The sequence below is a fragment of the Vespula pensylvanica genome, chromosome 1 (genome assembly GCF_014466175.1).
Source record: "Vespula pensylvanica isolate Volc-1 chromosome 1, ASM1446617v1, whole genome shotgun sequence".
In the NCBI taxonomy this organism is placed as follows: Eukaryota; Metazoa; Arthropoda; class Insecta; order Hymenoptera; family Vespidae; genus Vespula; species Vespula pensylvanica.
The window spans coordinates 8146105-8171012 of record NC_057685.1 but is presented as its reverse complement, the minus strand read 5'-3'; the positions used below and the strand labels follow the sequence as shown (position 1 = coordinate 8171012).

The 24908-nt window shown below is 35.6% G+C and overlaps 1 protein-coding gene across 1 annotated transcript in view; it reads right to left on the bottom strand.

Annotated features, from left to right (window-relative positions):
• LOC122635529 (protein O-mannosyl-transferase TMTC2-like) overlaps positions 1–9675 on the bottom strand; it is a 235297-nt gene extending 225622 nt beyond the window's left edge. Inside the window, exon 1 of the mRNA XM_043825868.1 lies at positions 9649–9675. The gene's annotated coding sequence lies outside the window, so the exon portion shown is untranslated. The remainder of the gene's footprint in view (positions 1–9648) is intronic.
• Between the last annotated feature and the right edge of the window lie 15233 nt (positions 9676–24908).

Sequence of the window (24908 nt, the reverse complement as noted above, 5' to 3'; positions counted from 1 at the left end):
CTCCTCCTCCTCCTCCTCCCCCGCCTCCTCCTCCTCTTCCTCCTCCTCCTCCACCACCACCAACACCACCACCAGCACCACCTGCACCACCTCCACCCCTCCTCCTTCTTGATTCTACCCTTATTAAGCCGCTCAAGACGTCCAGCGGACGTTCCACCGAAGACCGGCACTCCGAGAATGTCCGGAAAGACGTCGCTCGATCGGGACGAATGTCGGTGTCGCTTGACAAATTACGATCAAATTCGCGAGACCCAACACCTTTTTCTTTTCTTATAGGGTTTAAATAGAAGAAATCTTTCTAGAACGATGTACGGAATTTCCTTGTTCCACGTCCACTTTTTCCAGCGTACCTTCTTGATCGGTCCGATCTCTCGAATTGGAAACGTTTCCGAAGACGGATGAAACAACGATTTGTTACCACTGTGACGAGTCACTGTGACGCACCGAAACACATAATCTAGATTAAAAGCGCGATTAATTACCGATAAAATTATATCGGTTGGTTCTTCTTTAAAAAAGTTCCCTTCGTTGATTCCTCTTCTCTCTTATCGACGTTTATGACGTTTATAGGAAAAAACATCGAAAAAGAAGTGGGAACTTCCAACGTCAAGAAGAAAAACCAAGCCAAGTTTTATATATATATATATATATATATATATATGTATATATTAATATATATAATATATATATAATTTTTTTTCTACAGTTTGCTAGAAAGTAAAGTAATTTATTCGTTCGTTGGTTCTTCTCGTCAGAGATATAACCGAATCTTCTATGTTTTCTTGGAACAAAATAAAAGAAAACTTGCAAAAATCTTTCTATTCTCGAACAGCTGGACCACTGTCACGAACTCTCTCGAGTAAAGATTTCTCTAGCCTTTTTCTAGAAATGAGAACGTTTCGTCGATCGCTTAATGGATGAGAGAAACGAAAGCAATGGTGGACGCGGTTGATCCACGACGCGGCGCATGTTCCGGATGCGGAACGGCAACTGTCGCGCGCCCCCCGAGGACGAGAGCTTTATACGCGGAAGAGACGGGCATCGATCGGACGAGCGCTTGCGCTCTCTCCTCCTCCCACTTTGGTACTCTCCTCCTCCTCCTCCTTCTCCTCCTATTCCTCCTCCTCCACCACCTCCTCCTCTTTCTCCTCTTCATCCTCATCCTCCTCTTCCTCATTCTCCTCTTCTCTTCCACCTCTCCTTTCCATCCATCCGTCCTTGCTTCCTTCCTTCCTTGCCGTTTCCCATATATGTATATACATACATATCTAGATCACGACCGTTCGCGAGCACGACAATGAGCGACACATCTCGACTGCGACCAACCGGCCGAATATACCGGAGAGAGACCATCACTGAACGACGACAGACCTCTCGGAAAATCGGACGCATCTCTCTTTTTTTCTCTCATCTTTTTTCTCGTTCTTCTTTTTTCTTTCTCTCTTTCCTTTTTTTTCTTTTGATTTTTTTTTTTATTATAACTAAAAGCTATAGATCATAGATATCCACGAGTTTTTTCTTTTTATTCTCAGGAAAGATCTATTTCCCAAATGCATATCTATTTTATTTGTGCGACTTTTTTTTAATAAATATCACTGATGGAAGGATATCGTAGCGTTTTAACGCTATTCGTCTACGAGTAATAATATCTAATTAATCAGCGCCCATTTCTCTATCTAATTTTTATTCTTTCATTTTGATCATTCTAGGAGACACAGATCACTGTGTCTGGTGTCTATTATTTTTTACAAAAGATTTATTTTTTTTATGCAAATCTATCTTGTCCTGACTTATTTTTGACAAAAATATCAACAAAGATATTATATGGTTTATTGTGTTATAAAAAATATATAATAGAAACAACTCTTCGCTAATGGCATACCTTTCAGAAAATGACGCGTCACACTTTCAGCTTTTATTCTTCTCTTTCTAAGCTTAGTTGAAAACTGTAACAGGTCACTTGCGTCCACTATTTTTTTTACACTAGATGTATTTCTCAATTCCAAATTTACGCAACAACGGCCCACTTTTTACTACGTTAGCTACCAGTTACACAATATTTCATCACGATATAAAACGTATTAATAAATATAAATAATAAAATGATATAACTTGTATTTATCGTGTTACGATAATAGATTTTATTGGTGGAAAATGATTGATAGCTGTTGAAAACGAGATATTTATCTATCTTATGCCCATCACTGCAGGTTAGGTAGTTATCTACTTAAACTGAATGTAATTAGTGCATCTAAATACACTAGTTGATATAGCAAATAAAACGAGAGGGAGAGGGGAGAACGACGAGTTAATAGAAGCTAATCACAACTTCCGTGTAGACGTTAGCGAAAGTATTTTTAAACGTAGCAGCCAAATTTTCTCCTTTTTCGGATTTTTGGTACGTAAATTTAAATATGATTTTGTTCGAAATTATACTTATATTTTCGTCTTTTATATCTATAAGTACAATATAAAAAAAAAGAAAAGAGAAATGTCTCGTTTATTTTTTTACGATATAATTTTGAACCTATTATTCTTTTAAGAAGGAAATGAAAAAATTCAAACAATTATCTTCAAGACGTTTTGATTTTTCGTTTCTAAATTTAAAAAAGACCAAATATTAATCTCGTCAATCTAAAAACTAAAAATATTTGACGATACGAAAACTTAGCCGATAAAAGAAACAAACAAATTGAGAATTTGTCATTGTAATAATTCGGTTAATCATTCTATTGCTCGTCTCAACGAGTAATTTTCAAATGTTATTATAAAACTAGCCAAGAAATAAGAAGATAGACAGACTAGTCCAGATAAAGAAAGACAGAATCTAAATATTTCTGTGCTCATTGTGGAAAAGCCTTTGTTTAAAAGCTAAAATTACAATTTTATATTATATTTCCACATAGAGAAAGTTTGAAATAATGACCAATTAGAAACTCACCAATTACCAACTTTGGATACGAACTCATTCGCGGAAAATTCCATCCCACTCGTGTGAGAATAAGGACTGAATATTCTCACTTTGTTGAATCTAACGTTCATTAGAAACAAAAGAATGAAAGGTATGAGATAATGAAATAAAATATCATTGTTAAAAAAAGGATGTAGATAGACAGATATACAGACGGATGGATAGACGGTAACAGGGGGGAGGAAATAAATTCATTAGATATTTAGGCGATAGTAGGAGACAATGTTTAGCTAATAAATGCATAAACATTTATACTCACACTCGCACGTACGCACGCACGCACGACCGCACGCACACTTACACGCACAAACGTGTGTACGTCCTCGACGTGATATATCTTTCCACCAATAATAAACGATTCGATTGCTCTCGTTAATCCACTATAATGGTCGTCAAAGTAACTACGATTAATTAACGTACTTACATGTAACTAATCAGAAACACCTGCGCTCGCTGACAATACACAAATTCATCATGCGAATTACGTCAGTCATCCTCATCGTACCGAAATTAATGCTAGTATCTAACGTATCAGGATCACGCAACCGTACCCCCGTCAATTGTAATATCCGGCAAGAATACAACGTGTATTACGAATGTATATACGTAAATACATATGTATGTATATAGGAGCGCTCAGTATCATATCGCTTATATTAACGTATTCATTTTCGAGAGAAATTATAACTTGCCAGTGCATCTTACAGAAAGTGTTCGATGATTGACGTTTAACTATTACCATGCTACTACTATAATTTTGTATTACACACGATCAACGAATGGTATAAGAAATATATGAAATTTATAATTGAGCATACATAGTATTATAATAGAAAATAAAAACATTTTTAACATACGTAAGTACGTAACAAAATATTATTCTTTTAGAAAACAACAGTAGTAATAAACGTGTTAATAACGAGACAAATGAAAATGTAGGAATGTTTACTCGCTTTGTTTTAACGTTCGTATATCTCCTACATATCCTACAATATTTTCAACGAGCACGCAACAATGATAATGTATATATACTATATATATATATATACATACACATATATACACACATCTATTTATACGTTATACATATTATATATATATATACACACACACACACATACATATATAGGTATACACACTATATATTACGCTATTAGAACGTTATCGCAGAAAACACTTTCGAATGATGGCGTAGAAGAAAAAAAAAGATGACAGGTGGGTCAACGAAGAAAGTTGAAGAGCAGCGATTTCCTGATTCCGGCCTACCCTCGATCAAGGATGACTATAAGGAAGGAAATAGAGGAAAGAAAGAGCAATAGAGGGAGAGAGAGAGAGAGAGACAAAGAGAGGAGAAAATGGAGGAAGAAAAAAAGGATCTCCCAATCAACGTCCGTCCACTTAACTCACCACACCTTCCATGGCACCCTAGCACGTACATGCATACACACACATACTAACAAACACACACAAAGGTAAGGCGTGTGGGACGTTCTAAAAGTGGCACGAGGATCGCGCGACGGGACAACGAAGTTGCGGCTAAACAATTCCGCTCACGAAAGGGGGCGTCGGACGATTATATACGAGTCCGAGTCGAAAGAGGGTCGGCGTCCCGCTGCGTAGAGAGAGAGAGAGAGAGAGAGAGAGAGAGAGAGAGAGAGAGAGAGAGAGAAGATAGGAAGAAAGGAACGAAGAAGAGAAAGAGAGAAGGCAACACGTACATACGCCATGCCACCACGATCTAGCATGAACTCATTGACCTCCGGCATCCACCTTCATTCCTCCTCACTTTCGAGGACCTACATGGTATGTCCGTTATTCATTCACGTGATGAGCAACACGCACACGTACACGCACAGAAATTTCTAGAGAGAGTAGGAACGAGAGAGCAACTAATACGCGGGGTGTGAGCTACCCTGTTATTTGTCCCACGCGCGCTCCCAGATTAAGATAATGGACTAATGCGTACCAACGGAGGGCAAAGGGACGACCGATGGCTCCGACTGAAACGTCCAACTGAAACGTTCCAAAGGGAGAAGGAAGAACGGGAAAGAGAAACGCGATGACCACCAGCCACGCGAACCTCCTCCATGGTTGGTCACCTTATAACTCGACTCCTATGTGAATTATCGTGCGAACCGATCTACCAGCCTACCCTCACATAAGCTGACTAAGTTATCATCGAAATACGGAGAATCGTTTTCAACGGCGTCCTGTTAGGGGAGACAACTTATGTCTGTACTTACATACATATGTACTATTGCGATAATCCACGGACTGTAATTCCTTTCGATCGTTCCCTTTATTTATCTCGAACTGTTATACGGTCGAACGAATTCGTTTTATGCGATTAATCTTCGTAAAAAATTCGTATGAAAAAGCGATAAATATATTTTCTTATCATTATCGTCTTATAATAAATTTATATTATTAATCAACGGAACTATGACGACGCGTGATAAAGATTAATAACGAATTAATAAATGTCTATATTCGATCAAAATAAATTCGAAATGAAGCCTCGCTCCGGATATCCGGATATCATTTTGCGATAATTTGGAAATTTCGTCATATAAATTCTAACAACTCACAGTGAATTGGAAATATTTTTAAATAAATACGATATATATTGAACGATTTATATTGAAGGCAATTTTTACCTTAATTCCTTTGATAATTTCGAAATAACAACGTTTTCCTATGTTCAAAAACGGTCAATTCGTTTTCTAGGCGTCTAAGAATCTTTTAACGAGAGAGCGGTACCGACGTATTTGCAATTCACTCGTAAAATTTGCAAGCGTAATTGCTTAATTCGTCGTCGCCGTCGGTGCATTTAACGCGCGGACGCGCGAGGAGTACGAAGACAAAGGCGTTAGAATAGATTTCGTGAGCTTTAGAACACATTTTAGACACCTTTTTCGAGATCATGATACGATGAAACATTATACGGACCAACACGAATCCGATTTTTTTTCTTAGCGATTAATTTTGTGTGAAAAATTCCCAGGTGAAGAAAATGAAAATATTTCATTTTAAAGTTTGACAAAATTGCTTTCTCTCGAAACACGTGCTTTGTGAAGAAAGGACAAGTTACGAAAAAGTGTCCCTTGTTGCATCGACAGAAAGTTTCTGTAGCATCATATCATATAGATATATTTCCTTTATTTTTAATAAATTGATTTTCAAATATTTCTATAGATTATGCGAGTCTTAAAATATTGATAACTTTTATGTTTTAAATATGTAGAGTTAGTATAAAAATTCGTTTTCTGTAAATATATATATATGTAAATACACACACATATATGTTGTATGTATGTATATACTTCTTTGTTAAATTATATTTATTTTCAAAAAGTTAAACTAAATAAATCTTTCATATTTTGACTATTAAACGTACTAGAATAAAGTATAAAATAAATAACAATTTATTTCGGGAGGATTAAATGTCCTCTGAAAAGGACATCTAATGTTCCTTTGTTGATATTTTTACTCGTGAAGTTGCTGTAATACTAAAAAACGGTTACTCTATGATATACAACAACATCTCTGAACTACTTCAGAATTACCTGACATAAATCTAATTAAAACTTTATGGGATTTATTGAAAAGAAAAAAGTTGGGACCTGACACATTTCCAATAAACATCAATTAAAAATTGTCCTATGAGAAGAATGGCAAAATGTTACAACTGACATGACTGATAATGTAATAAATTTAATGCAAAGAGAACTGAAACCCATTATACAATCCAAGGGATATCAGACAAAATATTACCATAATTTATTTGCTTCAATTATGAAATGTTTATTGTGAAACTTTCTACGTTTACGAATACTTTATACGCATCGATCTTATCAGATATGTATATTGAATAATTTATATTGTTCCGTGAACTATTTATTATTTATTTTATTCTTCTTTTTAATATATTTTATAATTTAAATGTATACAAATTATAAAAGAGAGATAGAGAGAGAGATAGAAAGAGAAAAAGAGATATGTATCATTTCATAAAAAATTATACGATACTTATATAAAACTATATAGTAAATTTTACATTCATTCTATCTATACTTTATTTATTACGCTTTTACGAATGAAAGAGTTCGTTTAAAAATTTTTTCCTCTTCTATTTATTATCATTTACGAGATAATGCTTTCATCTTTAAATTTTTATTATTATTGAGGAGACTAAAGAATTTCATTTATTATAATATTTTATTAAAGAATACTTATAATTTAAATGAATCGATCTTATTTCGTATATATATATATATATATATATATATATATATATATATATATGAATTATAAGAGAGAGAAAGAAAAGAAAGAGATGTATCACTTTATAGAAAGATATACAACATTTACAGAAAACTATAATAAATTTCACATTCGCTTTATGTATATTTTATTTATTATACTTTCACAAATGAAAGAGTTCACTTAAGAGTTTTCTTCTCTTTTATTTATTATCATCCGCGGAGATAATGCTTCCGTCTTTGAACTTTTATTATTATTGAGGCGACCAACGAACTTCATTTATTATGATATTTTATTAAAGGATACGTATCTACGCTCTCGTAAACATTTCTCGAGGAAACGAGCACGGAGTCGTGCACAAGTCTTTCTATTATTCATACTAGCCATTTTAAACGCTACCACGTAGTATGTACATACGAAGGGGGCAGGTACGCGAGCGATTAATCAAGAATTAACAAGAAAAGCGCAGCAAACGGAACGCGTTACGAAGCTCGCCGTTTTACGCGCACCCTCTACTTCGAAGAATCAATAAATCCGTCCGAAAATACAGGGGAACGTCAAATTTTCAATTTTTTGCCATTCATTGACGTAGAAAAATACATAAATTCCAACTTCGACAAAAACTCTTAAGTGAATCCTTTTATACGTTCTCATCGAAAACGAGAATGATTAGCCGATAGCTTTTGATATTATGAAAAACCAAAAAAAAAAAAAAAGAAAAAGAAAACAGAAATTATCAAATATCAAGAAGTAGAAACGAAAAATCAAGTGATCCATCAAACAAAATTTTCATTGTCGACGAACGGTAGTAACGTGATTGAATGAAATCTGTTTGTGCGTGCGCGTGTACGCTCGAAATACAACTGACATACCTTCTACCTATATAGATTCATAGATACATCGTTGACGTAGTTATAGACTCAGGAATAAATTTTAATCGGCGGATCGGTCGGTCGAAACGAGAAAAATCGTCGACGATACCAACGCATCCTCGTCATGCTCGAGGACGATTATCGATCGAGAGGGTAGGTTTTTAACGATGACGAGCTCGAAAATTCCTGTTGACGTCCACCCATCCAACCTTCCTCTATCCCTCCTCTTTCTCTCACTCCTTCTCTCTCTCTTTTTCTCTCGTTCGATATGTGTAGAGATTTTTCCGATATCCCCGCCGCGGGCGGTAACGTTTACGGAAAATTCTGCCGCCATTATTCGAGCGTGTTGTTGCTCGAACGTGCGCGCTAGTGTGTACCTACGCCGTTGTAGATACAAGCTGAATGTTGTTAACAACTGGTATCAAGAGTAGGTGCAACACTCCACGCAGCTGAAAATCCACGTGCATCTATGGATCTCACTCCCTCTTTCAAAACTCTCTGCGCGTGTTACCAACGCGATAACACGCGCGTGCACGTTCCGCAAGAACACCTCTCGCTACCTATCCTTTTTTCTCTCTCTTTCCCTCTCTTTTCCTCTCTCTGTCTCTGTCTGTCTGTTTGTCTGCCTCTCTCCCTCTCTCTTTCTCTCTCTCTCTCTCTCTCTCTCTCTCTCTCTCTCTCTCTCTCTCTCTCTCTCTCTGCCTCTCTCCGCTCTTCTCTGAAGAGAAACGATTTACGTCGATACGAGTCGAATCGACAACGAGATTCGATTTGTACCCTTCGCGATGAACGTTTCCGAATGGTCCTTGTCAAAGGAACAACACGTATCAAGTAACGAGTCAAGCGCTTTTGCGGATGACTTTTATCTCCGTTGGTTTTATAATGTATATAGCATATCCTCAAAAATTTGAATTGATCCGCGATTCTCCTGTTACGTAGAACTACAATCTCAATAATAACAAGCTCTTTCTTTATCTTCAAATATTTTCTAATAAACGATTTCGATGTATCAATGTTTCCGGTTATTCCGGTTGGAATAAATTTTCTAAAACGAAAAGAGACGAGGAAATAACAGAACTATGAGGATAAATTGAAAAGGAAGAAATGCTGAAGCCACTTGGATCGATCTAAGGGAGAAGAAAGATCGCTTTCCATTTTGTGATAGTCGTCATTGATGATAGGAAACGATAGAAGCGACCACGTTATCCGTCCGCACCTTTCTGAAAGCAAACCGATATACGTGGCCACGCCGCGAGGCGTGCCACTCTTCCGTTCGCTTCGACGCTGCTGCATATCCAGGATTTTCGCAAACTCATCGCGATCGGTAGAACGTCGATAACCCACGTCGCTCGGGAACGTCGATGGGAAGGGTGCCTTTTTCGTTCCTCACTCTCTCACTCTCTCGTACTCGTCCTATCTCGCTGCCGATCGTGACTCGACGCTACAAACGATTCGAACGCAATACGAGGCAAACGAGGACCGAAGTTCCTAGCAAATCGCGCTTGCCATCCCTTTTCTTCCCCTCTTCACTCTTATTCTTTTTCTTCTCTTACTTTTCCTCTCCCTTTCTCTCTCTCTCTCTCCCTTTCTCTTTCCCTTTCTCTATGCCACCATCACCACCACAACCAACACGATCACTCGCCTTCTCGCAAATGAGCCAACTCGAGCCTGTATTTTCACCTCACGTTTCCAATTTGCGTTCGCACGTTCGACGCATCGAACGAGTGACGAATGGACGCGAGGCAATGAGGATACCTCCATCGACGTCGTTCTTCCCTTCTCGTTCGTCGTCCTCGTCGTCCTTGGCGACCCAGTTCACCAGGATACTAATGATCTCAGAGACTCTGAAATACGATAAGGATTTTGAGGGTAGTTTATGAACGGGTCAACAGGTATCCAAGCTCGTTGCTTGCGGCTTTCGGATAAATTTGATTTATAATTTTGTTTTACAATAATCTCGTTATTAATTATTTTTCTATAAAGTTATAATTGCGGTATTGCTTAAATAGGTTTTACGAATCAAAGAAAGAAGGCTATGTGTGAACAGTATTTTTACGAAATATTTATTTACTATAAAACGTATTACGTAATGTCTCGAAATGAAAAAAGAAAATATATCCTTTGAACCCCTTTCATAATCACCGACTCTCACGTAGGGCCTAGAATGATTCGATAATGTATTGAAGTACGTGAAATAAGTAAAATCGATTCAAAAAGAGACGCTCACTTATTATGGTTCGTCGAGACAAAACAGGTACATATGTCGAGTGAGAGTACTTTTCAAGAATTTCTATTTAAATATTTGATCCTTTATTTTATATAAACATAGCGTGGAAACATACATATGGTGGAAAAAAATTGACTCTTGAAATTATTCTAAGGTAAATACTGAACGGTCAGTCCTCTTGCCAGAAGGTTTATACATTCCTCACTCCGTGACCAGAAATTTATATTTACGAATGTTTTTACGTTTGTCGAGTAAGTAATATTTTTTGTTCTACATCCGAGTCAGTCTAATAAAGAGTTACACTATTACATTATGTAAAAGTAATAACGAAGGTGTTGCATAAATAATACAAAACAGATGCTTTGCTTTACAATTATTACAAATGATTCTTTTCTTGCTTTATTTAAATAATAAAAAAAAAGAAATGAAATGAAACAATTATTTATTATTTTAAAACATAGTTGAACAATACCTACTCCGATTTGAAAAATATAAACTGCAAATAGTCATAAATTAAATTCCTTGATTGTGACAAAATGTTATAACAATAAGATGTTAAGCCAGTCTGTATCCAAAAAGATGAGATGAGACTAAACAAATACAGATGCATGAATACGTGATTGCACAGTTACATGGGGTTATAGAGGATTAAACTAAGCCATCTCGGCTTGTGCCTTGGCCTTGACATATACATTATCCCTTAGAAAGACTTGATACTAACACATACGTACACACACGTATAACAACATATACGTACGTCCGAATTCAACTTCCCATAAAATCTAATACGATAGTAACAAACTCATTCCAGATTATATTAATTTGTGAAATCTATGTAAAACGGTATCAATTTCGACATCAGTTATTTAATGACAGTAGTTTCTTCCTTGATGGTTAATTCAAATTTTCTCGCTGCGAAAACGACAAGCTCGAAAATTGGGATGTTTATCGAGCGTTCGATGTGAAGCAGCACACATACGGGGGTGCGGTCGACGATATCACCCTCATTACGGTTAAAGGCTTAATTAATTTCCTGTCGAAATTTAATTAATTTAACGAGCCAGATTTATTTCTCGCGCGGCGCCCCACGCGCGATCATCGCGAGTGCTATGTAGCTACAATGTGCGTTACGTGCTCTCGATGCACGAAAACGATTAGATTGTCAGTACTAATATACATTTATGTCTGATCGCTCGATATAAACGTATCTTCGTTGTATGTAGTACATACTAGTTACTTGATAAATTTTATGCCAAAATAACTAAAAATATTCATGAAACTATTTTTATAGAGAAAAAATAACACGTTTTGTTAATTTTTTAACGAATTAAGCATAAGTTTCGAGAGAAATAGATTTTTTTTTGAGAAAATGTCATTTGGTATATCGAAGTTTTCAAAATGTAGTATTAAATATTGCTAGAACACGGTATTTGAAAAAAAAAATTATTCAGAGAAAGTTATGTAATATCAAGGGGAAAAATATTATGACATTAAATTCTTTTTATGAAGTAGAACGTTTAAAGATTATTTTAAGGTCAACCTCATTTTTTTTTTTTTTAATAGAAAACTACTTTTTTTTTAATGGCAACATATTCTATGAAAAAGAAAACAAGTAACTTTTGTCTGAAATACTATTTCACCCATCTTCAAGTTCTCGGTATACTTAATAAAATATCTTCAAATTTTTGGAATTTTAAGAAATGTCGATAACCAGCAGCTTTCGAAGAAATCTATAAGAAATAAGAAATGTTTACTGCGAGCTATATTTAATTCTTAAGGCTATGTGTGTATTACTGTATACGAAATATCAAGTGTTTAATTAGCCTATTTATTATTTATTACTTCTTCTAATGTGAATATGCATGCATGTTAATGCGAGTGTACACATTAAATAAAATTTCTACTAAATAAAAAATAATATATACCATAATATTTTTCTTTTAAAGTTAGATAATTCTTATCTGAGCAATTTTTCTCAGAAATGGCGTATTTCACGGTTAAAAATTCGTAACGCTTTATTTTGAAGACTCGGTATATATAATATCAAGAATAACATACGTAAGCACATATTGGAAAAGAAAAAAATATTTCATAAGTGAAATCAGCATGTGTATCTAATACAATTTGTAGATAATTGATTTTCGATAAAATAAATTATTAATTGTAATAGGATACATATATACCTATACATAGATAATAAGTTCTACTATCGCATATCGGCATCGATAATAAACCAACAATACGAATACTCCAATCGAAAATTTGTATGGAAAAGAAATTTGAAAAGATCAGTTCTTCTCAAAAAAAAAAAAAGGAAAAGAAAGAAAAGAAAAAGAAAAAGAAAAAAACTCGTTAGAACGATTTCGCATTGTTCGTGAATTTTCTTTAGCACAATGAAAAGACAATGCCGAAAACTCCCACAGGATATAGCCGGCTCGGTGCTCGTAGCCATCTTTAAGCTACCTCCGGCCGGCCCACTTCTAACGAGCAATATAGAGCCGTTCTAAAGCGATTCCGGTAATCGCCGAAAATTCTATAAGGCACCACGAGACCTCTTTCCACTCGTTCTCGATTCGTGGCTTTACAACAGCTGGTCCGTCGAAACTCCAACGGCAAAGTGGTACTCAAAAGGGGAAACCGTGGACTTTGCGTGTACACACACGCATCTACATAGACGTAGAAACATACATACAAATATCCATAGCTGATCCATATCGGTGTGTCTGTGTGTATGTGTATGTGTATAAACGAGGGAAAACGAGAGGGAGAAAGAGAAAGAAAGAGAGAGAGAGAGAGAGAGAGAGAGAGAGAGAGAAACAGAGAAAGAGAGAAATAGAGAAACAGAGAGAGAGAAACTAAAGCCTAGCAGAACCAGTATGAGGGAAGGGACAGACAGCTTGGTTTCCATCGTCCACGAGTTTTGTTCGTCGACCAACGGATAACGAGTCGAAAAGACAATATACACGGGTTTGTGACCGGTTGAAGAAGAAAGAGAAGGAGGAAGAATAAGGTATTCGTTTAAATCGTTTTCTCTATACATTCATCCAACATTATTATCTAATCCGACGTAGCTCTTTCTTGGAATGGTTTAACTTTGAGTTTTTGAAGGATCATTCTTAAACAATAAAAAGACGAAGTAAATTGACGAGGATGATTATCCGATCGAATAAATAACATTGATTAAATTGAATAATGAATGAAACAGGAACAATAAGAGAGAGAAAATGGAATAACGATACTCGTTAGGACGACAATAACGAAGGATTTATAATTAGACGTAAGTACAAAGATGAGAGAAACACGAGAGAATTCGAGAACGTCTATTTGCGTGTCGCGTAGCTGTATATGTGCCGCACGCCAGCGTGCTAATTAAACTCAACAAACAATGCTGGCAGGACACGGTGGTGCATGGAAAGCGTCCCAGAACATTGGATCTCGTTTGTACCATTCTGACGGAACGATTAATTGAGAAGGCAACGAATTATGCAATGAAGATGGTAAATTACACTGGCTGCTAAGTACCGAGTTATTACGTGCCTCGAGATGGAGGGTTAATACGATGAAAGGAATGAGAGAGAGAGAGAGAGAGAGAGAGAGAAAGAGAGAGAGGAAGATAAAAGTGAGGGTGACGATGAGGGTAACGAAGAACAAGAATGCAAGAACAGGGTTCCAAACTATGTAGAAAGGTAACAGAGAAGGAAACAGAGAGCAGCCTGAGGCATTGGCTCGACTTGTTGAGCGCCATCTGTCGTTCTGTCTTCACCTTTCCTTCTCCGTTTTACCCTTTCTATCTTTCTCTATCTTTCACTCCCTCTCCCCCCCCTATCTCTCTTTTTCTCTCTATCTCATCGACCTACCCCCCGTGTCTAAAAAAAGTGCATCACTTCTCCTAGTTGGTAAGTACCTACTTGCGAGAAGAGCCCCACAAAAAACACTCGACGTGTATGATACCGAGCTTTCACTGACAATGACCAGCACTTTGACAAGAAATTCGAACTCTACAGTCAACTCCTCTAATCGACGTGGGAAACGCCTAATCGTCGCTCTACTCGTTACTATCGAGAGAGAAAGAGAGAGAGAGACAGAGAGAGAGAGAGAGAGACAGAGAGAGAGAGAGAGAGAGACAGAGAGAGAGAGAGAGAAAGAGAGACAGAAAGAGAGAGAGAGAGATAGAGAGAGAGAGAGACAAACTTTTACGAAATATGATTCGGTTCTTTGGCTCAGTGGTCGGCCCGTCGGAATTAAATTGCGGGGATCACTGCGGGGAGACTCGATAGAAGAGAAGAATAGAGAAATTGATGGAACAATCGCTAGACGATTGGTAGGTTGAAAACATACGGAAAAGAAGAAGAAAGATCCAAATGTAATGGTTCATAGCGATTAAATATAAAACTCTGTTAGATCGATTAATTTAACAATTGTAAATATATTTCCGAAGGATTTATTACGAAACGTAAATGTTTATGCGACTCATTAAAAAATTTATTAAATACATACCCATTCAATCTATACATACACACACAAGCACACACATATATATATATGTATATACTCTGAAATTTCAACATTGCCATCAAAAATTTTACGACTATTTTCTTGTTTTTTATTTTCTTTTTGATTTTTTTTTCTTTTTTCCTTTTTTTTTTTTTACTAACGAGCAGTAAACATCGCTAATTCCGTAGAACTACGGACGTGCGATTACGTAAGATGAAAGTTCGGCGAACGTGTTTGTCGCTGCTCGTTCGCGAGCATTTATAACGCGAGCACGTATCTCTCGAGCCGGTTCGTTATGGTACTAGAATCGATACTCGTTCCTTTCATTATCGTATCCTCACCCCCTGACATCGCAAATACCGTTGCCGTTATAATAGAACAAATGATCGAGATAATCCTAGATATGTTTTCAGCCTTTGAATCTTCTTTGACGATATTCGTTAATATTATGCATGCATACGTTAAAAGAATCGGAATTAAGTTAATAGAAAATGGTTAATTAAAAATATTCTATATGTCTTTTTACAAAAGTCAAAAGTAATACTTAATGAAAACGAATTATTCAAGCTGTCCCGATCTCAAGCGAGCTGTTCAAAAAGCCTAGCAAAGTTTACTGATAAAACTCCAAATCGGATTTCCTGGACGTGTACACAAATTTCATATCACGTAGGCTCGTTCCAACGACGTTATTACGTTTAAATACTTAATTAGGCACGCGCTTTATTATCATCAATATGCATTTTAAGTGGCACTCGAACGATTACGAAAATTATGAAATCGTCACGCGTAATTGAAGCTTCGATCGGATGTACCTATCAATGGATGATTAAATCGATCTGCTTTGGAAGATTATGAACGTAAAAAGAAAAATGATCTTCCAAATTTTAATTCATTCTCATCAATCTTGCATATCCTTATTAAATATTTACGATTTCCACGATGAAATATCTGTTAACGTTTTATTTAAAAAAGAGAAAAAGAAAACAAAAAAAGGACGCTTTTCATTTTTATTAGCTCGAAAATCAGAGGAAAAAAATGTGACTAGTATCACGATCCAATATGGGTTAGTTCGTCATCTTTCTCTCTCTCTCTCTCTCTCTCTCTCTCTCTCTCTCTCTGTTTTTTCCTTTTTTTTTGTCTTGATCGTCTGCAGAAAGGGCAACAGGATTTCGTATCAGAGACATGATATTCCGTAATAAAGTCATTTCTCAGTAGGCGTATCTACCTACGTACGCGTACATACCTACATATATACGTATATATATACGTACGTACTTACATACATGGATAGACGCTGCACGACCGTCGGTCAAGCCGTAACACCTACCAACGCGGTTGCCTCTATAAGCTTACATAGGACATCGAGCCATCGTGGCCCCAAGGCTCTTAAGATCTTGTCGAGTTTCTCCTAAGTGGCGGATGTCATTTCAATCCGCTATTCGGTTACGTCGGCTCAACTTACTCACGCTCTCTTGAGGGTTGTACTCGTTAACCGGTTATACTCTTCTCATTTTTTTCGTTTTCTATTTTTTTTTTTTTATTTTTTAACATCGAAACTGATCCAACGTCATCATGCATAAATTCTACAACATCGACGAAGCATCATATCGTATTTGAGAGAGAAGGCTCTTCCAAAGGGATCAAAACGAAAAATATTTTCAATCAGAATAGTTATCATTGATGTTTTCTTTCGAAGAAATTTACAAGAAATATACCAACGAAATTATGCGACAAATGAGATACTAAACGTCGTAATCGATCTAACATAATCGACTATAAGTTGTAACATTGAAGTATCGTATCGTTTGTACGAAAAAAACATTACAAGAAAAAGTAAGAAAAAACAATATGATTTTCCGCAAAGATTAAAATCGATTCTACATCAAAATTGTTGTTACCGGTGGTCATACTAGTTCCCGATAAATTTTCAAAAGATATCCGAGCGAAATAACGCGATGAATAAGATACTAACGCGGTTACGCGCTCGAACGAGAGTACATTTACCTCCCGTGCATCTGTTCCCGGTCGATGCACGGACATTCGAATAAAGTGTACTCGGTTGTCTCGAAAGCGACACCTGCTCGATTTCGCCCTGACGTATCTATCTATCGAACAATCTGTCAATCTACTTCTATTTCTCTTTCTCTCTCTCTCTTTCTCTCTCTATCTGCCAAGCGAAACCTCCTACACCTTCCTCTCGCGCTATCTATCACATGGACGACATTTCATTGTAAAAAAAAATTCTTCCTGCGACGAGACAAAAGAATTTTTCGAGATTATTGTACTCGTTGAAATCGGATCGCAGTTGAAGCTGCCACAAATTTTAAACACGTTGAATATCATGACAGACACCAGCATTCAATTTTATATTCTATTTAAAACGTTTTCAACGTTTCTCTTCTGACATTTTTAAAATTAAAAGCAAGCTTCCTAATAAGAACAGGGTTCGTTGTAAAAATTATCTTATATCTTTATCTTCCATTTTTATCGAGCAAAAAATTATAAAATAGATGATATATCAATTTAAGATGATAAATCAATTAATAATAAGCAAGATCTTTCTTTAACTTCTTGACGTCATATGATTATATCTTTTTGAATAATGAAACATTCGAATTATCTGACTGAAAGATTTTTAAGGATCGTTCGTTATATATGAGAGATTCATGAAAAAAGATCATGAAAAAAAAAAAGGTAAATCCCAAATCGTTGAACTGTACATTACAACGAGGAATTCGTCCATGTCCACGCATGATGCAAGCAAGGACAGAAACTCGCGACTACATTTCCTCTCATCCCTTTGACGTTCCTTGCCAAGCAGAGCACGGTATTGCGCGCGCGTCCATCCCTCTACGACGACCTATTGCTGCCAATGAGTATATGTCAGAGACTGGGAGATCCTCCGGCCCATTAGTGTTCATACATACCGATCTGGGGATCGAGTGCCAAGGGGAAGGGAGCCACTCGGCACAAATGAGCCTGTCGTGCCTGGATAATACCGGGTGCAATATTCAAGCTGTCACGATACATCATCCTACCTCGTGTCCTACCTCGACAGCCGTCCTTCGACATTCTATACTTTTTCAATTTTTTTTTTTTCCTTTTCCTCTTCCAAACAAAAATTCGCTAATGTTTGATACAAAAGTCATTTTTACTATGAAACATAAAGATGTTACATTTAATGTTGACCTAATTGATAAAACCAAGTGTATAAACGTACGAATGTGTAGAGATTATTAAAGAAAATGATCGAAGATTTGAAAGAAATACGAAAACGAACAGTTCTATAAATCCTTGTGAACTATTTACCAAATAAATGTACCGAAATAGTTCGATAATAAGAATCCAAGATATTATCCCGTGTAAATATTTTTTAAGCAATTTACTGAGTACGATACATCTACCAAATATCCTCTCAAATCATTTTTTTTCTTTTTTTTAATAGCTCATATAGGTACACCTACATAGGTACGATAATACGTGATGGTATATCTTTGAAGAATAAAGGAAGAAGATAGACGATAGTAACTGGTCCGTCGATCATAAAAGCTGCCGGATGAAGTCGATGGAAGAGGTATCGTCGGGATTTAGTTTGAGCCACCGTATAGAAAGGCATTCTTTGACCTTAGCAAAAGGGTAAAGAAGGTTTTGGAGAGGAGTACGCTTTAAGTAACGGTCCATCCGTGCTACTTCTCTTCTTGACGGATAAAGAGAAAGAAGAAGAGAGAAAGAAAGAGAGAGAGAGAGAGAGAGAGAGAGAGAGAGAGAAAGAGAAAGAAAGAGGGAGATCGAATCGCGAGCTATACCAGGTTTGTCCTGAATGCAATTCTTCGACCGTTTACGACTAACGTATCCAACGCACGTAGCACATACGTGACGCGTCTCGACCTTCCACCCTCTTCTCTCTCTCCCTTTCTCTCTCTCTCTCTCTCTCTCTCTCTATCTATCTATCTATCTATCTATCTATCTATCTCCTTCTCTTTCTCTTTTACTCTTTTAACCCCCTGCATCCTTCGTAGTACACGAGCCATTTGCTACGTTCGGTGGGATACGAACAACGACGGCGGCGACGACGACGGCGACGACGACATTCAGGCCAGCCGGTGCGTGAAAAATCGCAGCTCCTTTATATATATATATCTTTGTGTGTGTGTGCGTATGTGTGCGTATATGTGTGCGTATATATATGTTCCTACGCAGATTCCTCGCGAGTTTTCAGAAACTCATTCTTTTATGTATTTGAACTCGTTACACGTTCATTCGAAGTTTTCATTGTTATCTTGAATAACGAGGATCTTATCCGTCATGATATTGTAAAAGTTTTATATCTATATAATATACATACATACATTCATATATACATAGATCATATATATGTGTGTGTGTTTGTGTAAAATATTAATATGCTTTTAATATGGAACAAGGGTGACTATCTCTTACGTTAGTTAAATGGAAATACAAAGATGTAATTTCCACGTTATAAGGGTACCAGCTTAAAGGTGATTATATTTGGTGACGTTGAGTTTATAGACTTAAGCCATGAGGTATGACAATCTGATAATTCTGTTAATTTAAATATCCCTTAGTGTGATTTTATCTCCAATCTTATGTATGATTCACAAAGACCAAAATGGATATCATATCTGTATCCTACAACTCCTGGTAGATATATCCAAGGAAAAAAAAGCGATACGTTTAATTGTATTAAATTTACAATGCGCTATGCAAGAACAATTTTGATGACACAATATGTTCCAACACATTCGGATCATGAAATATATCGGATCTTCTTTTCAGATAATCGAATTACAAGTGACCAGAAATTTTGTTATATTTAGTTTATGCTATTATCTGAGTCAAGACAATTTTAAGTGCACGCTATAGTTATAATAGTTATGCACAACGCCTTTATTTAAATCATTGATTCTTTCGTTATTGATATTACGTTTATATTTAATTAAATTTTTTCCTTATTCAATATATCTTTGAAATGTCCATTTAAAATATCTTTCGTATTATTTAAAATATTTCAATACACTTATACATTTTGTCACACTTGTTATACAAAGGAATTTATTTTAAACTATAGGTACTATTCATTATTACATTATCAATCAAAAAATATTATAAATGTAAACGATCCATTCTTTTATTTATAACAAACGATACCGAAATCGAATTATTTTATTATTTATAAATTTATTCTTTCTGTGATGATATAACTAAATTCAAATTACTTATAGTGATAAGTATAAATCAAAAATTTCTATTAATTTCTGCCGACAATATTAAATTCCGCCGAATTTGAAACATTATCTGAATTAGTAGGCTAAAGTAAAAAAATAGTTCACAGCAAAAGGCAAATAAAATGCACAGTACATCGCATACTATGTTTTAATAAAGTAATTGATTAATAATAAAGAAAGTATATGGAATATCGAAAATTGTTAAAATAGAGAAGGAAAATATATAAACACTTCCATAATCGTTAAAAAAAGGACTTGAATACTTAACGTCTATTCAAACGGGACAAAAAGCTTACATAGTCACGTTTAATTACCTAATCAAAACTTTGACGATTTCGACATCTAATACTCTTTTACTACCCCATAAGGTAAATGATGATGAAGACAAAAAAAAAAGTGTAAAGTAATTAAAACTTAGCCATGCTGATGAGACAACGTAAAGTAATTTACGTTACTGTTGACGCATCATTTGAAAATAGAATCCACGTAGTTTATTGAGAAAGAGATAGAGATAGAGATAGAAATAGAGATAGAAATAGAGATAGAGAGAGGGAAGTGAAAATCCAAATCGCATCGCAACGCACCAACAGGCCGTGTTTCGTATTAACGATACGCACCGGGCGAGGAGCGATAGGGCGTAAGCCGTGAAATATTGAAATGGGATTTTTCCCGGTCTCTTTGGGAATGCCCAGCACACGCCACCAACAGAGCAACTAGAGTCGGCATATCATCGGTAGTGATACCGTCTGCGCCGACTCAAAACGATCGTAATACTAACCCGTGTACGTACAATGAGTCGGAAAAATACAATGCTCGGACATTTTTAAAACTAATTATTTCATTTTAAATATACATAAAAACATTTACACCGTATTAAGTATATCAAAAATTAGACAAATAAATTTTTTTATAAATGTTTTATAACTCGAATATATATCTGTGTGTATCTGTGAGTGTTTTTATGAATATATGTATGTTCAGTAGATATCTATTCCAAAAATTTTAAAAGCGAACATTTAACAGGTTCAATTCGCTTTAGTTTATACTTATATTTTTAACGATGATATCTGTTTAATTCTTCTTTCTTTTTTTTTCATTTTAACATACTTTATTATAGAATACGAATATGAAATAGCATTATTTAATATAAAGAAAATTTCTCGGTATCAAAAAGCATCTGAATATTTCTGTGACACATTGTATGTACCTTCATCGTACCGGCACGTAGACGGAAAATGGAAATATAATGTGATTCGACGAACCCGCGAGTCTCATAGTTCATATCGTTGAAAGCGATCAAAAGCAGCAGCCAGTATGCAGAGAGAAAGGGAGAGAGAGAGAGAGAGAGAGAGAGAGAGTTAGAGAGAGAGAGAACTGGGGATTTGGCGTTGCGCTCGTCAATTAATATTATAATGAATACTCTGTCCTGGTTTGATCGGTACACGTGTAACGAGGGAACGCAATATCATGATGCCGAAATAATTCATTTCTAAATATCCCACGTAACGTTCGATGCGAGCATTCGCTCGTTACACTACCGGAGGATTTGCCGATGTTATCAATGTGAAAAGCCTGAGTCTGGCTTCCCGAGAGCGAGGAGGACATTCACGTTTCGTAATGAGGAAAATCGGTATTAGTACGTAAGCGCTCATTATGAGACTCTTCTCTCAAAAGGAATCCTTTGATCATTACGATTTTTCTTTTTTTTTTTTTTCATTTTCTCATTTCCGTTATTAGAAGATATAATACGCTTAACGGTGTAATTATTAATCACTGTGTAACCATCATTAATTGTGTTCTTTTCAATTTATTTTTGTACTTTTTTTTAAATGAATATCAAATACAATGCAACGTTGATTTTTATGGTTTCCTCTCTCGAATTCATCATCTTTTCGGTATGAGTTGAAAATTTTTATCGTTCATTATCCGGTATTTGCTTTTTCTTTCATTTCGCATGTGCGTGTTTTTTTTTTCTTTCTTTCTTTTTATTACTTATACATCGCAGTCATCCAGAATGGACGTTACACGAGGGAAGAGTGATTTTTCAAGCCGTTACTAACGCGTACCATCGACCACAATATTTTGTATTATGCAAGAGTATGTTTAAATAAAATAACTTTCTATTAATTCGACATTGCATCGTCCAAGCTTTTCCCCGGGTTCGTACTGCAAAATTGCGTGTAAAATTCAGACGAGACGTTATGTTACGCTATATTTCGGGTAGCGTGAAAACGTTTTAAAAATAAATCGCTATACGTATTTGGTTTTTGTAAATTTCGTTCGCGATCATTCGCAGTGGTAAAAAAAAAAAGAAGAAACGGAAAAAAAAACAAAAAAACGAAAGCAAAAATAGAGAAGAAGAGAACATTTTACAAAGAAAAATCTACTATTCCGCACAGTCCGTACAATTTTGTACTATTTTGAAAACGGAAATCAAATCGATCAGAGAATTATTCGTCGGTCTTCGAAGCGTAACTTGATTTTTGGTATAAATTTCAAGTCAATCCGCTCAACCATTTAAACTCTAGAATCGATACGTGCTAGTACACAACGTATGCGTATAAATCTGCATATATAGAAATACATTATATAGAAATTTTGATAGAAAAATTAAAGACGGAGATGGAAATCCTTCAGTAAAGTCAACGATCAATTGCAATTTTTATCCATCTTCAAAATCTTTGACTGCTTGAATTTAAAATAATATCTAAATGATGAATATCCTATAAATATTCCTAAGGAATATATTAAACATTCCTACGAATTTTAAATTCGTTCCGTTAGTGCGATTTTTTAATGAATCTTCGAATTCATGAAATTCTCATCATTTTAAAACCGGAAATCGAATTGTACCGGAATTATTCGTAGATCCTCATCTACGAGTAATTTTAATTTTACAAAATATAAATTCTAAAAAATAAGTCAATCCATGGAACCATTTAAATAGTTAAATGTAAACAAATGAACGCGTATATATTTACGTTTACACGTTAATATGAAAAATTGAAAAAGATATATTAAATATCTCAGATAGTTTCAGATATTATCAACGAATTGTGATAATGTCTAAAAATGAAAATGCTAAAGGATTTATTCGATCTCGAAATCATTTTCTAGAACGGTTTCATGCAAGAACTTTATCGTCCGTACGGATGGCATTTCACCTGCGATCGCTCGTTCGCGATATCTCGGAAAGAGGGATCAAAAGCATGGTGCTGGCAGTATTTTTTCAAAGGCTCCGTCGCCATTATCGCGGCTTATGCGAATCTCTGTTGGAGCTTATCGGCGCGATGCACCGCGTTGCATCGACGAAGAGAATGAGAGAGAGAGAGAGAGAGAGTGGGAGAGGGAGAGGGAGAGAGAGAGAGAGAGATAGTGAGAGAGAACCCTATCGGATCCGTGGCCTGATTCGTCTCATATCGGCTTGATCGCAATAGCCGTTTTCGCGTAATTCGTAATTGCGTTTCGCGTGGCCGCTTCCACGACCTACCAACGAATAATTCACGGACGAACGGTTAAGTTTCACATAGGAGGTTATCGTTGAGAATCTCGGTGTAACTATACACAACTATCGACTATCAACTATCGAGTCTTCTCCTCGTTCGATTAAAACTGAGCTACTATGAATGATGATAGAAATACACACGCAAGGAAGAACGTAAACTTCATTACTACCCTACTTTTACGACAATTGATTTTTTCTATATTCGGTCGAATTTCATTTTCCATATTATTTCATTTTATTCCCTTCAGCTTTATCTTATAGTAAGAAATATTAGTATGTGATAGTAACGATCGTGTCGTATGCAGTGCGGATGTAAATTAATGGGATTTTCATTTAGTAAAAGACATAAAAAGCTCGATATCTGTACCGAAACATGTGACAAGCATTCTATTCCATACTTAAGTCGGGAACCATTTAATTTTGTTCGCTCGTTCGAATATTTTTATGATATACATAATTCACGAAGTACATCGATCCTTGACAATATATGCTCCAGATCTAAAACGATTTAATTGTATACTGTATTTTATCAGCTACGTTTGGGTATACGAGTCCAATCGTAATAAAAACATTTGTCATTTAACGAGTATGTCCTTGCACAAACATTTAGTACAGAAATAGTTAAAACCGAATTAGAGGAGTACTCGTAGCGCTTTTATCCGACAACAAAATATTCTTTCAAGCCGTATAATTTTAATAGTTTGTTAGAAAAATGTTTAACATATTCGAGATGAACAAGTCGAACATTTGAAGGACAAATGAAAGATCACTTCTTCTCTTTCTTTCATTTTTATGCAAATTCTGCTTACGATTCTTCCCTTTTTCTTTTCTCCGTTTTCAAAAATTATTTGATGATCATATCGGATTGTGATACGAGAGATCAATCTGAAAGAATTTTAACTTGGTCTAAAAATAGATTATTTCGCGCTCAGTCACATTCTCAATACAGTCTGATAGTCAGTCACATTAATATTCTCAATCAAATCTCATTAGTAAATTCTGAACGATTCGTAACTGCGAGACTTATAAAGACTCAAAATAAACTGCTTCTTTTGTTACTCGAATCGGATATACCATCACTTTTGAATTTATTTTTACACATAATCTTGTTACGAATATTTTTCGATCCTTCGAAAACTTACTAACTTCTCTAACTTAACTCCAACATTTTATAAATAAAAAATATAAGAAAAAATTATTCCGGAATGAGTTTCTTCAGTCAATTTTTTTTGGAACTTATTAACTTTCAAAAATTATTTATCTCTTGAAATACTATTCTTTTCTTTTTTTTCTTTTCTTTTTTATTAAAAGAAATATAACTAGCTAAAAT